This window comes from Mytilus edulis, chromosome 3 (assembly GCF_963676685.1).
Source record: "Mytilus edulis chromosome 3, xbMytEdul2.2, whole genome shotgun sequence".
In the NCBI taxonomy this organism is placed as follows: Eukaryota; Metazoa; Mollusca; class Bivalvia; order Mytilida; family Mytilidae; genus Mytilus; species Mytilus edulis.
Window position 1 is genome coordinate 101,326,895 of NC_092346.1, and position 15,952 is coordinate 101,342,846.

The window sequence follows — 15,952 nt, forward strand, 5'->3', positions numbered from 1 at the left end:
CCCCTTATGAGAAGTTCTAGATCTGCCACTGAGATAAATGAGGTAAATGTAAATACATTTTAAACTCACAAAGAGCACTTATTATAAAGCCAGTTTATGCATTAACAAAAAACTGTTTTAAAGGTACAACCTCAGTTACCTGTTCTACAAGTATTACATGTATATCTTACTACGTATACGTATCATTTCAAAATTTAGCTTGTATATGTTGTAATAACTTATTTACAAGCACAAGTTAAACATGTCTATTAATTCATCATTTAGTTTCTACAAATGTGACAAATGTACATTATTTTATCAATTATTCTCTAATCTGAAACCAATTTATCCTCTTACCTGAATGGCTGGTATTAACCTAGAGATATTGGTTATTGATCTGTGAGCTAATTATAGATTATCTGCTGGTTTTTTAATATACAATTGAAAACTCTTTATTTACTATTGTGCCTAGATACTGGAACAACATACTTTACGTCATGTCTTTAACACTCACGCCTGATTTAAATGGACACTTAATTCCAGACATTTTTATTTTTACTAAATTAAACTAATATTACAATGAACAAGTACAATTAAAATCATAGTTGAAAATTTAAATAGTCGGATTGAATTCAAAGAATTTATCAAAATATATTGCAAATCATCATTACATATATACAATGTACTATTAAAATAGATATAGGAAGATGTGGTGTGAGTGCCAATGAGACAACTCTCCATACAAATAACAATTTAAAAAGTAAACCATTATAGGTTAAAGTACGGCCTTCAACACGGAGCTTTGGCTCACACCGAACAACAAGCTATAAAGGGCCCCAAAATTACTAGTGTAAAACCATTCAAACGGGGAAAACCAACGGTCTAATCTATATAAACAAAACGAGAAACGAGAAACACGTATATATTACATAAACAAACGACAACTATTGTACATCAGATTCCTGACTTAGGACAGGTGCAAACATTTGCAGCGGGATTAAACGTTTACATGTATGTACACTGTACATTGTATATTAAATATATATCATAATTTACAGATCTAACATTGTTGGGCTGTTATTTAGACTAATTATATATATATATGACGCCCGACAAGCAAAAACGACCCTTATGTCAAAAATTATGAATTATCAGATTTGTTATTAAGTAGACAGAAAATACTAATGCCAACTCAAGGTAAAAAATTTGAAAACGATCGGTGAAAAACTAGTTGAGAAATTTCAATTTTGGTAACCCATGAAAATGTGTTCTAACGTAAAATTCAATGCAACGTTGAAATCATTCACTTTGACGTCGATTTAAGTGTGCTGCAATTTACTAGTTTACTCTTCTCCTGGTGCTTGACAAAATAAAGCCTGATGTTCCTTCCTAGCATATGGACGATTTTTTTAATATAGATGTTCCTACCTAACACATGCAATTCCGGTTGCAGGAATAACTACAGGACGAGCCAATATATCGAACTATTATAAAGGACAATGGAGAGTATCTATTTCTTTTTATTTTGTGCATTATTTTTTTTCCCACGAGGAACGAGGAATAAATGTTTTTTTCTGATACCGTAGAATAGGTTTAATCAAAGCAGATAGAATTGGTTTCTAATCTCTCCATTGTTGAGTACATAGTTTCATCGTTCTTTTGCTTACACTGTTAAACGACTTATTTTATTGATGATGATTTTCAAAAGAATTCTGCTACATGAAATACAGTATCAAATTTTGGTCGTCAGTATTTTTTTAGCTTGACAAAATCTACCCAACGTTTAAAGTATGACCAAAGGCTTATTTTTCTAATATCGTCCAGTTAGCACACACAAAGCAAGATAGTCAGTCTTATATCGATTTTTGTTCTCCTTCAATAACAGAACAATAAAGACTTTCATTTGTTGGATTTCAAATATAAAAGAATTCTTTTATTTTGGTATTTTGGTAGCGATTTCATTTATTTTTCAGTGTTATCTTAAATATAATAATAAAAAAAACACTGAAGTGTGAACTCCTGATTCTTCCAGGGCACTATCTGTTTTTCACGGGGTTCGTGTTGCTCAATTTTCAAATGTTTGTGTTTTTTTTTGTTTCACTCGTTTGTTTTTAAGTCATGGTCATCTGAGTTTTCTGTTAATGATTTATGATTTCACGCGTAGTGTCTGTTTGTATTTATTTGAGATAAATTTTCTATGTTAAACGTATATATTCGAATTATTTTAGTAGACAACCAAAAAAGTTATAAATTTATTAATTAATGCATTTTCGGACTGATATATGAGGTGAACAAATTAAAGTACAATAATCTGTAAAGACAATATGTTGGTGTACTCTTATTGACCTTTTACTATCTCTGCTTTGACTAGATTTATACGATGTGTGTATTCACGGTTCTGTGGCAAATTGAATACTCTTAGATGGCTTGTTGAAAGGTAAATTGTTATTTGCTCTTCGGTATTTAATCACGCCTCTAGGGCACACCTTGCCAGGTGTGACTGTCTATTCGGATCAGTGGATTATAAAACAAGGGAGCATTCAATATACACATCTATAATACTAATTCAAGTTTCAAGTTTGTTACAAATAAAAATAGATCGCCGTGGAATTATTTAATTATATTTGCTGTATCATTTATTTCAATTCAAATAAATTAATTTACTAAGTAATAAAATTTAAACAATTTTCGGTTAAGACGGGAAACTTAATTCATGTGTCAGAATGAAATGATATACACCTCTTGTCCTTGATGTATGTCTCATTAAAAAGGGGGAATTAGAAATAGCTTTACCAAAGCATTTTGATTTTCTTTATTAGGCAAAAAATGTACGAGAACACTTACATTTAGACTTTTGAAAGCCATGTATTAATGTATATCTGAAACTATCTGAAGATAAGTAGATAAATCTACCGAATCGGAGTATAATATGTACGAACAAAGAAAAATACTTTTGTTTTTAAATCTTTGCACATTCATGATTAATTATTGTTAGCTATTACTCATTCAATTACTTAATTGGTACCTAAAATATGTCTACCGCTTGGCATTAAAACTCGGTGTAGTAGGAAGGGTTTTATTACATATACTAGATTATATTATTTGGATGAGGATTTGAGCTATCCTATAAAACACATTTATTAGTTAACTACATTCGAGCCCAAAGAATATTAACTTAAATGATTCAATTAACTTTACTCACATATTACTTATATTTCTATCTTATGATTTTTGCGTGCTTGTTTTTATAGAACAGTTTATATATGGTCCAAAAATTTATCATAAAATCATAAATAAAAATATCTTGTTCGGAGAATGATAGTACTATAACAGTGGTTCCAGTCAGTCAAAAGAGTCAGATTTTGACGAGTATGGTCATATTGGGTACGCACTAGAGCCAGGGTATACCGAAGAAGAGCTCCATAAAATGGAAGCTGCAGAAAGTTCCCGAAATCAAGATATCCTTAGCAACCATCGCTAGTTTTTAAAACACAGATTGGTGTTCGTGTACTAACTGCATACTTATGCCGTTATTAACGGAATGTCTATGTTGCCACTAATTTACTCTCTTTGATCGTAATATTGAATTGGGTGAATGCATAAGTAACAGCATCGATTTCATAACAGTTTGTCTGAACCCGGTTGTTCTTGAAACTAACTATATAAGTTTTTTTTAAGTACAATCGTATTCATATTATACATGTTAAATGAATGAACAAATATTAAACCTATCTGTTTATTGTTTTCCGTCCATGTCTGCTCATCGCCAGAAATAAAGTTTGTCGCACGAAAAAATGGTGTTAATTCCAGAGTCAAAATTTAAAGAACTTATTTTCCATGTTTTCTGGTATTGTTCGAAAGAGAATTGACCTAACAGAAGAATTACTATCTTAGGCTGTCAGTAACACATGTAGAGTAGTGGGTCGTTGTTGGACATGCAAATCTTATAAAGTGTATCATCTGTTAAATTTGCAGGTCACTGAAAGGGGAAGTTCCATACGGAAGTAGGTTTTGAGATTGATTTTTTTTTATATCCAGTGACACATTTTACATGCGTATTCTTGAACGTTTGATACATCATTTACTCTCAAATTGCAAAAAACGAAAACTTCCACTTGTATTTATAGTATTTGTTGAAATAGTCCTCGTCTCACAACGTATAATACTCTATCTATTTGACCAACGATGTTCAAAAACAAAAGACAGCGAATTTTATGTCATCTTTCCCTATTTTTGAATGTAACTTATAAGGCTGTTCAACTGGCAAGAATACCGCCAGAGACATATATACATGTCTCTGATACCGCTAAAGCGAACAAGCAGTTTATTCTTTAAATTGCTATCATGCATATCACGGCAAGAAAGAAAATAAATCCCGAAATTGATTTGAAACTTTAATACTCAATAGTTTTCCTAGAAAATACTCACACCCCTTTGGGATTATTAGTGTCGTCCAGTAGCATATATTTTACATGAATGTCGGAACAATTGTGATGATGACGAATTTCTTCCTTTATTCGAGAACAATCTAATTGATACATAAAACTGGGATTTTACTATGTTCATAACTTCGATGAACCAAAGCAAGATATATATCGACCTGTATTTAAATCAAACTGGTTCTCTTCTTCTCCTTCTTCTTCTTTTGGTATACAATATAGTCTGATACATGTATATATTTTAAATTGCACTATAGTTCCGTAACTTTCTATCCAGGCGTATAAGCCAACATCGACAAGTGCGTACATTTTTTAAATCAATATTTTTGGTATGTACCAGTCTGTCCTTTACTATAATTGACAAATTACATTTTCCCAAATTAACCCTCGGAAAAAATATGTATATAGATTTTTATTTCTTCAAGTCTTTTTTTTTTTTTTTGTGGTATTTTTTTATATTTTCATTAATAATATTCTTTACACCAGAAATGTTATTTATAAACAAGCGTACGAGTTAAATTATTGGCATCATATCACTTTCGGACACACAAGACAGAGATGTGTATTATACACCTGATAGTTCAAAATGGAAAGTTATAAGTCTGCCGTGTACACTGATCAATACCTACAGAAGTGAAACGATGCATGAACTTGCAAGCCCGACAGGAAATCGCTTGAATACCCGGACGTGTCACCTGAGTCCTCACACCCCTCACAATACCTTTGGGAGTAATACCTTTAGCCATGCTGGTGATCAGATGAGGAAAGATCCGAATTTATTTGAATAAAGTTTATTACTTTAAAGAATTATGAACGAATTAGATTTTTGAAAACAATTTTCACGGAACACTTATTTATTATTTGAACTGTGACTCTTTAACTAATTCCAATATTAACAGTTTAAAAATAACAGATATATAATAATGGTCATTTAAAAAAAAATAAGAACATTTTCCGTATCAAGTTTATAGTTAGTCAGATAAAACAATCGTACGATTGACAAGATATCGACACGCAATTACGACTACATCGGTTACTGTAGTTTTGGTCCTTTGTGTTTTATAGACATATCGTGATTATAATCGTAGAAGATGACAAGATGGCGGAGCGTAGAAAATTGATACTCAAATTTTAAAATCGATGTTGATCTCTTATCTAGCGGAATAAAACTTTAATATCTATAAATTTGAGCCTTTTTATACAGAATGGACATAATATCAATTTTTGATTTTTTTGCGAAGTTTCCCTTTAAGGATCAACTTGACTAATTCTTACTCTTATTCGATCTTTCTCAGGTTCAGATTGAATCAATTCATATTGCCATTCAAAATCCAATTGACAATTAAATTCAAAATGAAATATAGATCAAAGGAGCTCATTGTGGGAATTTGTCGTGTAAGGTCAGTGTTTTGAACATTTAATCTAAAAGAGTGGAATATATTTTGCCAATAGGGCGTTAAATACTGGTATTAATTTACCGCCGATTCTATTGAGTGTGAAGGCAAGGGTAATATCTTTGGTTAGCTTAAGTCATTATTCGGTCAGGTAAACTACCCTCCTTTAAAAGTAGACTCATCAGACAGATAACCCAATATATCTGTTTGTAAGACTAGGCTAAATCGGCTGTAATCAATTTAATTGTTTCATATTTTTCATATCGGAGTCTTTTATAGCCGACGATAGGGTATGTTTTGTCTCAATTTTGAAGGCCTATACATGTGTAAATACGACCTGGGACTATTATACAAGTCTAAGAGTCCAAGCTACGACACACATCAGAATATAATAGATGCAAATATTATGTGCGGACAACAAGACGACCAGACATTTCTCCATTCTGTTTAGTGGACAAATCTAGTCTATAAAGGCTCCCTGTTGAAGACCTTACTTTGACCTATAAGGGTTTACTTTTTTAAATCATGACTTGGATGACCAGTTGTTTCATTGGCACTCATACCACATCATCTTATTTCTACATCCAGTTCCATTTGTCTGAAATGCTGATACATATGTGTCAAAACCCGACTGTCTTGATGTTCAGTTCAGGGTCATGTTTGTTAGGAGGTACTGTTTGTGGTAAACCATCATTGACCATGCAGACAAGCATAATTTTTCAAATATTCTACGGTACCATATTTGAAATCCCCTAAAATGAAAATGTATTTTTCGGACGACTATTAAAATTTTGATACTTTCTGTGTGTATTTATTACTGTTGATGTGTTTAATCAAATATTTTAAACAGGACTCTTGAATACTATATAGGTAACAGAAATACATCTCGACAAACTTATATGTCGTCAAAAGTATATGTAAAATTTCGTTTGCTTTCGCTCTCTGTATCTAGAACGGGATTTATCTACATGTACGTCTTTATATTTTAATTTAGGGAGCTACCATTTGATTTTAATGGGGGGGCTAGGATGAAATTTGAAAAAAATAGGCAGGACAGGAGTTTTGAGTAAAAAAAAAAGGCAGGATGAGCATCTTGGCAAAAAAAAAAGGCAGGATGACAATTTGGGTAAAAAAAGTCAGGATAAACTAGTAAAAAAATAGGCAGGACCGAATAGAGTAAAAAATAAAAAGGCAGGACAGAGATTACAATTAAAAAAAAAAGCAGGACAAAATTTTTCATCCTAGCCCCCCCATAAAAATCAAATGGTAGCTCCCTTACTCAATAAATACATTTCTTTGCCTTCATTCGATAGTTCAGACTTAGAGAGTATGTGCCTTATTATTTCATCCTGTTCAAATTGGTTGATACATACAAAAAGACAACAACAATCTCTAGTTATTTTGGCCATACTCAAACGTTAAAGTTATTTCTACATGTATTATCTTCAATGTTATTATTAAATGAAAACTGCAGCTGCGTGTGCCATTTCATCCGTTTCTGATATATTTCTTGCAATAAATATATACGCATGTGAATGTTTACAAAACAAACTAAAATGCACGTTAAACTTAAAATGATTTAAACGAAAAATAACATTTAAAAACTTTATTAAAAAACGTTAAAAATATATCTCGAGTGCGAAATCCCAATCCGACTTTGTTCGTCATAAATATTAACTATTTTTTATGTATTACTATAAAAAGTTTCGCCTGGATATCCCTTATCAGAGAAATTTGATTTGAAGTCAACTTGAAAATTTCAATATTATGCAAAAGTAAAATAGATTTTTTTTTAACATCTAAAGTATGACATTTCAAGATTGAAAAAATATGAAGAACAACAAGTTTATTTGATGTGATCTAATTGTATGTTTTTTTCAGCTTGTGCTGCCTCAATTAGTCCTTGCCACATGTTTAAAGATCATTGTATTATATCCAGCATTATCTTTCTTGAAAATTAACGCAACATTGCAAAATTTCCTTTGTTTCAGTTTCTGATTTTACATGGCGTTAAAAAATACCATTGAAAGTTTATTATTGAATTGTTAACCTTATATAAACAGAATAAAACATTACAGTATGACAAGAAAAAACTTGAAATATTAAATTTCTATATCACTGATCACATATATTAATTTTACAGTTAAGAAACTGTTCATTAGCCTTGATAAATGGAGATTTGTTGAATTTTGATCGTGCAAAATATATATTTCTTTGCAAAATGAAATTTCAAGTACCAAGCCACTTTGACATTTTGTTTTCTTAAAAATAATATGATCATTAATATTGAGATTTTTTGATAAATTGTGTTTTCAAAGCTACTTTATAAATGTTATATATTAAGAATAGTTCCAGAAAAATACAAAAGTTTTTGTTTTTCTTAAATAAGTGTTTTTTTATTCAAAAAATTAATCTCAAAAACTGAATTGTGACTTTTTGTCGTTACTTTCAAATTGTCCTACATTCTAATAACATTTTCTTATAAACATGATAAAAGGCAAAGTTGGCCTAGTTTAGAAACCAGCATTAATTATATAGCTCTTAATATCGATCAATAGACAACTTTCGAGTTGGTTGTATATCTGTCAAAAACTTTGGTTTTAGTGAACGTTGTTCATGTGTTTAGGGGCGTTGTCACTTCCAATTCTTTGTTGAGCGATTGGTGGTAAAATGATAATGCTATATTGCACGAATTATTCGGCAAATTAAATTCTTATAATTGATACTCAGCATTGCTATCATAAGGGATTTGTGATAAGGTACCAACAGAACAAATATTATTTCTAGTTTATCCTGCACAATGATGACCACTAAGACGCTTGATGAATGTTAATAGTTCAGGGATACAGGCGATCCCCTCTATCTGTTAAATGACGTCATAAAGGCGCGCATATATAATTGACAAGTTTTTTCCGGTGACAGATGAACTTGAAAGTGGTCTATTGTTTCAGTTTTTATACATCCTTTGCTTTCAAATATTCTGCTTTTAGTGTTTTTGATATTTGTTAAATCCAGAAAAGTGTTTCAGATGCATGAAATGTATAACCTGTTGTTTTCATTTTTCATTAATGTTATTTCAGATTGTAACTGCAGGAACTTGTTAAGTTACGCGATGAGTGTGCTCCTTATTCAAGTGGGAGTTCCTTCTTCATTTCACACATTTTATTTGCTGTATGTTAAATACATTTATGTTGGTCTAAACTTCAGTTTAATGCATGGTGTTTGATCAGGTTGGGAACAACCCTGCAAATGAGTTGTAGCCCTTCAAAGTAATGACTATTCCTTTTATTAGGGGAATTTTAAGTGATAAAAAAATAAATATATTTTGTAAAAAACATTTTTTAGTACAAAAGGGCACATATTTATATTATTTGAAGAAACTTATCCCAAAGAACTATACATGATGGGTCATCTATAACTACATGTCATGCATGTATCTGGTATTAAATGGTCAAAACATGTTCATGAATTTTGTAATATTCATGGACTTATATCATGTATATCTTCTTTATTATTAAAAATTATAAGTGGACCCCTCTTTTAGAAAAGTTGTTCCAAAAGTTGCATGACCAAGGCGTGGAATGACACAGACAAACAAACATGTACATAGCCATGCTACAACACAAAAATGTATCCTGTTGTAAATCCCATGAACTAAATAATATGGTATACTTTAAATAGTATACTTAAAAGTCTATTCATCAATGTGCATGTTAAACCCCGCCACATTATGTATGGATGTGCCTGTCCCTATCCTGTTGTAAATCCCATGAACTAAATAATATGGTATACTTTAAATAGTATACTTAAAAGTCTATTCATCAATGTGCATGTTAAACCCCGCCAATTTATGTATGGATGTGCCTGTCCCTATCCTGTTGTAAATCCCATTAACTAAATAATATGGTATACTTTAAATAGTATACTTAAAAGTCTAGTCACCAATGTGCATGTTAAACCCCGACACATTATGTATGGATGTGCCTGTCCCAAGTCAGGAGCCTGTAATTCAGTGGTTGTTGTTTGTTAATGTGTTACATATTTGTTTTTCGTTCATTTTTGTATATAAATAAGGCCGTTAGTTTTCTTGTTTGAATGGTTTAACATTGTCATTTGGGGGCCTTTTATAGCTGACTATGCAGTATGGGCTTTGCACATTGTTGAAGGCCGTACGGTGACCTATAGTTGTTAATTTCTGTGCCATTTTGGTCTTTTGTGAAAAGTTGTCTCATTGGCAATCATACCACATCTTCTTTTTTTATAATTATTACTTCAGACTAAGACCCTGTTCACACTAGCATTTTTTTTTATCGATCTAATTTGAATCGATCTAAATAAAACCAGTTAGCGTTCACATTATCTTTAATCATATCGATCTCTATCGGTCTAATATGAACCACTGCGTTCACACTACAATTAAAAACGCAATCGATCTAACCTTTTTGTCCGTAAAACTGTAAACACTGTGTGTAAATAGAACTGATTTATCAAATTCATGTGCTGATACACACACTTGGAAAAAAAATTGGATAAAGTTATTGTTTCTCTTGAATCACAATTTAAAATTTTGATACTGGTGTTATTGCAGTTTTCTTTTATTTTGAAAAAAATAACTGTAGCAACGAAGTTACAGCATGACGCCGGAAATACTGCAAAGAAAAAAATCAACATAAGAAAAGAAGACACAGATTCCACAAATCTATGCTATGGCGAAGACAACATGTTTACAGTTTGTTTTAAAGGTCTTTTAAGGTGAGAGGTACGTAAATGAACGCCTCTAGCGGAAAACGGGAAAATAGGCGTTTGTTGCTATGGGAGTTATCTCCCGTACACCATAAAAAATATTTTCAAGATGTCGGAATATATTCCGCTTCGTCGGAATAATGGTCAATTTGGTGGAAGAGTATTGAATGCATCTCATAAAAAATATAGCTAAAATTAAATCATGTAAAATGAAATATCTTGTAACAGTTAAACAGTGCTTTCTTCCCATGAAAATGAAAGAAACTTGGCATGTCATGATGGCCGAAGAGCAACTGAGTTAGGTTTACTCATACTAGCTGACCAAATTAAAGCTTGCATATAACTTATGTTTCTACAAAACTGTTTAAAGTACAAGAATGGGTCTCGGAAGTATTTTGTTTATACCTTGGGGTAACTGTCCATACATGAACTTACTATACGCCGGTATTAATCGGCAAAGATCAGAGACTTAAAAACTCGGGAATGTTGATATGTGACGTAAAAACGAAATGTAGTATATTGATACATGTGATAAGAATTTGATAAACACGTACATGCATTACACACGTAAACTCCCACAATAACAAATTAAAGCACACTATATATTGTCATTTTATTTATTGAAGTTCCAAGGCAAACTTTGTCACGGACTTATATTCACTTCAGTCATTTGCATTCAAAGAAATAAATTTTCCCAAAACAACTGTCTACGTGAGTGAAAACGGCTAGGACGTATTCAATCCTCGACACACATAAAAAGAGGTTAATACTAATAATTTTTAATTTGATATTCCTGCTATAACTGTTATATAACCATTTTCTCATATAAATATAAACATAAATCTTTCTTTACAGTGTTTTCTTTCACGTCCGCGATATGGTCTATAAATAGAATTTGAAAATGAAAGTACTAGTGCTATTAAAAACAAATAATTCATATTTAGTAAAAATAAATATTGAAAAGCAAAAGAGTTTAAGTACTTTCTGTGTGACATGAAATTTGTAAAATATAAAATTTCAGACAGGTAAGCAAGAGAAAGTGACAATTAACTTGAACGAGAATCGTAATGACTAATCAGTGGTGATGGTACCTTCCGCATGAACAAATGGGAAACCCGAAGTAAAACTGTCTTTCAAAATGAACGAAAATTTAAAAGAAATGAACACACGTTGCTTGTCAGTCAATTTAAATTGAATGGAACATTGTGAATTACAAGCTTCCAGCATGAAAAAGCGGCAAGGGAAAAATATAGATCCACTGATTGAAAATTACGGCTTTACCGCCACTTCAAAAATAAAACATTGTCAACCGCGGCGAAACCAAATAAAAAAAAAAAAGATAAATAAGTTGGAATTTATATACATTTGTTTTTAGATATTCACATCTATGCACTGTCCGCACTATAATAACGGAACAAACCCAACGATGGAGAAAAAGTAGGGATAATATGCAACAAACTTAGAAATATTTTTTTTTTGTTGGTCTTTTAGCTATAATCTACATTTATCCCACATCTCCTTTCGTGTCATATCAAACACACTACTTAAGTTTGCAAATGACCAGTACTATTTGGATCGAAGTATGTGTTCATGTTTATGTTAAGTTCTCGTGTCATTGAACCATAATTTTATATATTTTATATGCATGACCTCCTGCAACTATCGGAGGATTAAAAGTTAAATGCTGTGACTTTTTTATGCACGCCGTAGCGAAGGGGGCATTACTTTTCTTAACACTTGTCCGTCTGTCCGTCCATCGTATCGTATAAAATTGGTTTCCGTTCTCTAACTTTAGTTTGCCTCAAACAAATGTTTGAAGACTTATACACAATGCTGATTACCAAAACAAATCACAGATCTAGTTTAAATTTTGGTGGCGTCACTTTTAAAGTTTTTATTAGTAATAGCACTTTATAACACCATATGCAATCGGGGGCATCATCTGTGTCCCGTGGACACCTTTCCCCATTTATTTACCATTGTTTGTCTTTTGGCTGTTTTTCTTTTTTTTACATGACATTGTCAGTATGTTTTCGGCTTATAAGTTTCAATTTCCCGTTGCACGGTATATTTCGCCTCCAATATTGTGAAGCAGCAAAATTGTGGTCGAATATGTGAACATTGAATGTATCTCGTCATTCGGAGAATCTATTTTAATGATAGATCTTTTATCGTATCTGTTCAATAAGTTTATAAACATATGTCCTTAAACATTGTGTTTTTAATCATTCCAGAAATACGTTATAAATACTTAAGACGTCGTATAATCACTGCAAAAACAATAATAGGTAATTAATCAATCCTTTTTTCCAGGCAGGATAATATGCTCTATAGCGCATTTGAATAACCAAACAAATTATAATGAGGCAGTCGTTGTCTTTTCAATTCTGCTGAAATAGCCTTGACGTTGCGTAATCCTTTCGGCGACGTCATGATTTTTCTCTCTTTTCCCGTCAACAACACCCTTTCAACGGCTGATATATGAAAGAGGAGTTCGGTAACCCTATGAAAATTATATATCAAAAGAAAGGGAAATAATACCTTAAAAACATTTGATTTTTATAGAAAATTCGTAGGATTGGTTTAAATTGCAGAATAAATAAAGCTTGAAATTTCTTATTTTTGGTTCAAATTTGACGTTATGTCTATGTACTTTATGTTGTTTCATTACCATTTTCAAATGCCTGGAACTCGGAAATTAGATCGGTGACCAACTGAATTTTTTCGATTTTTCATTATCTTTTAATAAGTTCTACTTGCATACAATTTCTTTTAAAAATCGCAGGACAAGCCATTTACGTACCTGTTACCTTTAACAGAAAAATATGGGTTAAACAACGAACCTCTGAGATAGTTTTGCCGCTATACATGCGCATACATTATTTTCGATTCAATCGTACTAGTTTTAACCGATCTCTGCGTTCACATCTAAAGTAAGATCGGTTTACTTTAGATAGATTCAAACTAAACTACCTCTTTTGGTGTTTTAGTTTAGACCGATTGAAGATCGATTCAATGCGTTCACATTAGCTCTTAAACCGATCTAAAGTGAACCGGTCTAGTTTAAATCGATAAAAATGTCCAAGTGTGAACGGGGTCTAATTGACAAATTAACATGATTAAGCAACAAGCTTCAAGTCCTCCAGAATATAAACTGATTCAAGACTTCAAGGAAAATCACATTCGTACAGTTTCACAGCTGATTCAAAATCTGCCAGTAATCTTGACCAACTGACCTTATCAGAATGTTGAATTACTTTCACTCTAGACAAAACAAATAGGCATTGCCATTTTTATTAACTATATTTCCCCATTTAAATGCATTAATCGTCCCAAAAGTTGGGAGGTTCTAACCCTTAGAACCCACCTCTTGTTCTGCCTCTGACGGCAAATCCCAAGACGACATAGTTACAGTGTACTAGTCTTAATAGACGTATTTACACTTGTATGCAAATTTGTCCGCCATTACATATAATCACACAGGTTCCCGTAAACTTTGACATCATAATTCAAAACATTTGACGTCACAACTAAAAAGCGATTATTGCTTGACGTCAAAAGGTTATTCGGAGGTGATATAAGGTCATTCTGAGGCAAAATACAGCTAAATACCAAAAGTGTAAATACGTTTATTAGGTCTGAAAGTTCATCTTTAAAAGCAGATGATAAAACAAACCATTTGTCAAACTAGCCTTGCGTAATGAATTTTCTCAATACAAAAATAAACAGTAATATGAAGCCAGATTAACCAGTTGTCAATATGACTTTTTTCCCTTTCAAGTTAAAAAATCAAAGTTTTTCTTTTTCTTTTCTACAACAGTCATTTTAGGCGCTTTTCTAAAGGACAGTCCCTAATCTAAGGGATATCCCTTATTTGAGGTGTTGAAACATGTTGATTATAATTTTAAAATCATTTTGCTATTTTTGGGGGTAATTTACCATTTAATTTTTGGGGTGTAGTCTCTGGATTTTAATTTTTGGAGTTTTCTCTACCTACCATCTACCATGCTTACGTATTTTATTTGTTATGAATTACTTTTTGTTATTAGTTACAAATAACTGAGTGTTAATTGCATACTACATTATATTAGACAAAAACTTACTAAAATGTCAATTCCAAATGAAACTTGTTTACAAACAAATTTTGGGCGTGGTTTGAGGGTGCACCGTATTCCTGTGAATTATCCCCCCTTGTTATCGGTGTTTATGCAAAATTGTTCGTGAAATTCAAACCGGACATTTATTTATTTATTAAGCTGGTTTTATACTTCAATCTCAATACATTTATACTGACTACTGCAATTATTTATTTATTATTATAAAATAAATTTTATTTTTTATTTTTTTATTTATTTTTAATTTTTAATTTTAATTTTTAATTTATTTTTTAATCTTTAAGTTAATTTTTTTTTTTTTTTTTTTTTTTGTACCATTCGCTATGTGTACGAAAGCTTTGTTAAATTTTAAAATGAAACAAAAGAGATAATGTTATTTTTTTATTTCATTAAACCAATAACCAAGATTTCAAATACGCCCCAAAAATATAATGAAAATGATTAATAAAAAAATAGTTTGAAAAAAAATATGTATAACGTAAGGGTACCCAAATTGCACCGAGTACCCAAATTGCACCTATTTAGCAAAAATAGCAACGAAAATCTTACAAGATTTCCTAGAGACTAAACAATTTGTATTTTTATTATTTGATACTATGCACATCTTTCAACATAGGTAAAACTATTTAGATATGCACAGAACGTTCACAGTATTTATCAACAGATGAAGTGTTTACTGAAAAAGCAAAATGTACTGAAACGTCGCCATGCGACGTCATCAAAACGTCATCTTTTTAAAATGAGCAAATACAATCAATATGTTACAAGTATCCATTTTTAAAAAAATGAATAGAAAGCATGGACTAATATCCAAATGTTCAAAATGTTTGAAGAAACTACTCAAATGTTCTGTTATTAGACTTTTGACCATGCAAATTTAAGCATGGATGCAATTTGGGTACTCCTCATTTCAGAATCATTGATGGTTTGAAGGTCAGTTTAGACCAATTTTTCTATGATTCCATATGGATTAAATATCAAATTGGTGTATCTATATAATAAAGAAGGATATGGCTTCAAAATAAACACAGAATGGACATTTTTGTCTTTATCATAAAAAAACGTAGGTGAAAAAACTGTCAAAATAGGTGCAATTTGGGTACTGTCACGTTACCGAAAAGAAAATAACTCACGTTAAAATACTTACGTCGGTTGTGTAGAAAAATCTATTTATGCCTCGTTCACACGGACATTTAATTCAAATTGAATTCAAATCGAATTCGCAAATCGGGTTCACACAGTGAGACTTCTTTTTTAATTCGAATTGGCTAATTAGAATTAT

At 31.5% G+C, this 15,952-nt stretch overlaps 1 protein-coding gene across 22 annotated transcripts in view; it reads right to left on the reverse strand.

Moving 5' to 3' along the window:
- LOC139518001 (phospholipid scramblase 1-like) overlaps positions 1-14,765 on the reverse strand; it is a 39,843-nt gene extending 25,078 nt beyond the window's left edge. For 12 of the 22 annotated variants that reach the window (XR_011663254.1, XR_011663255.1, XR_011663256.1 and 9 more), the window contains exon 1: positions 14,659-14,764. The gene's annotated coding sequence lies outside the window, so the exon portion shown is untranslated. Of the gene's footprint in view, positions 1-336; positions 426-14,658 lie in introns of those variants that run through there. The other 10 variants (XM_071309601.1, XM_071309598.1, XM_071309594.1 and 7 more) reach the window with 4 other exon arrangements.
- Between the last annotated feature and the right edge of the window lie 1,187 nt (positions 14,766-15,952).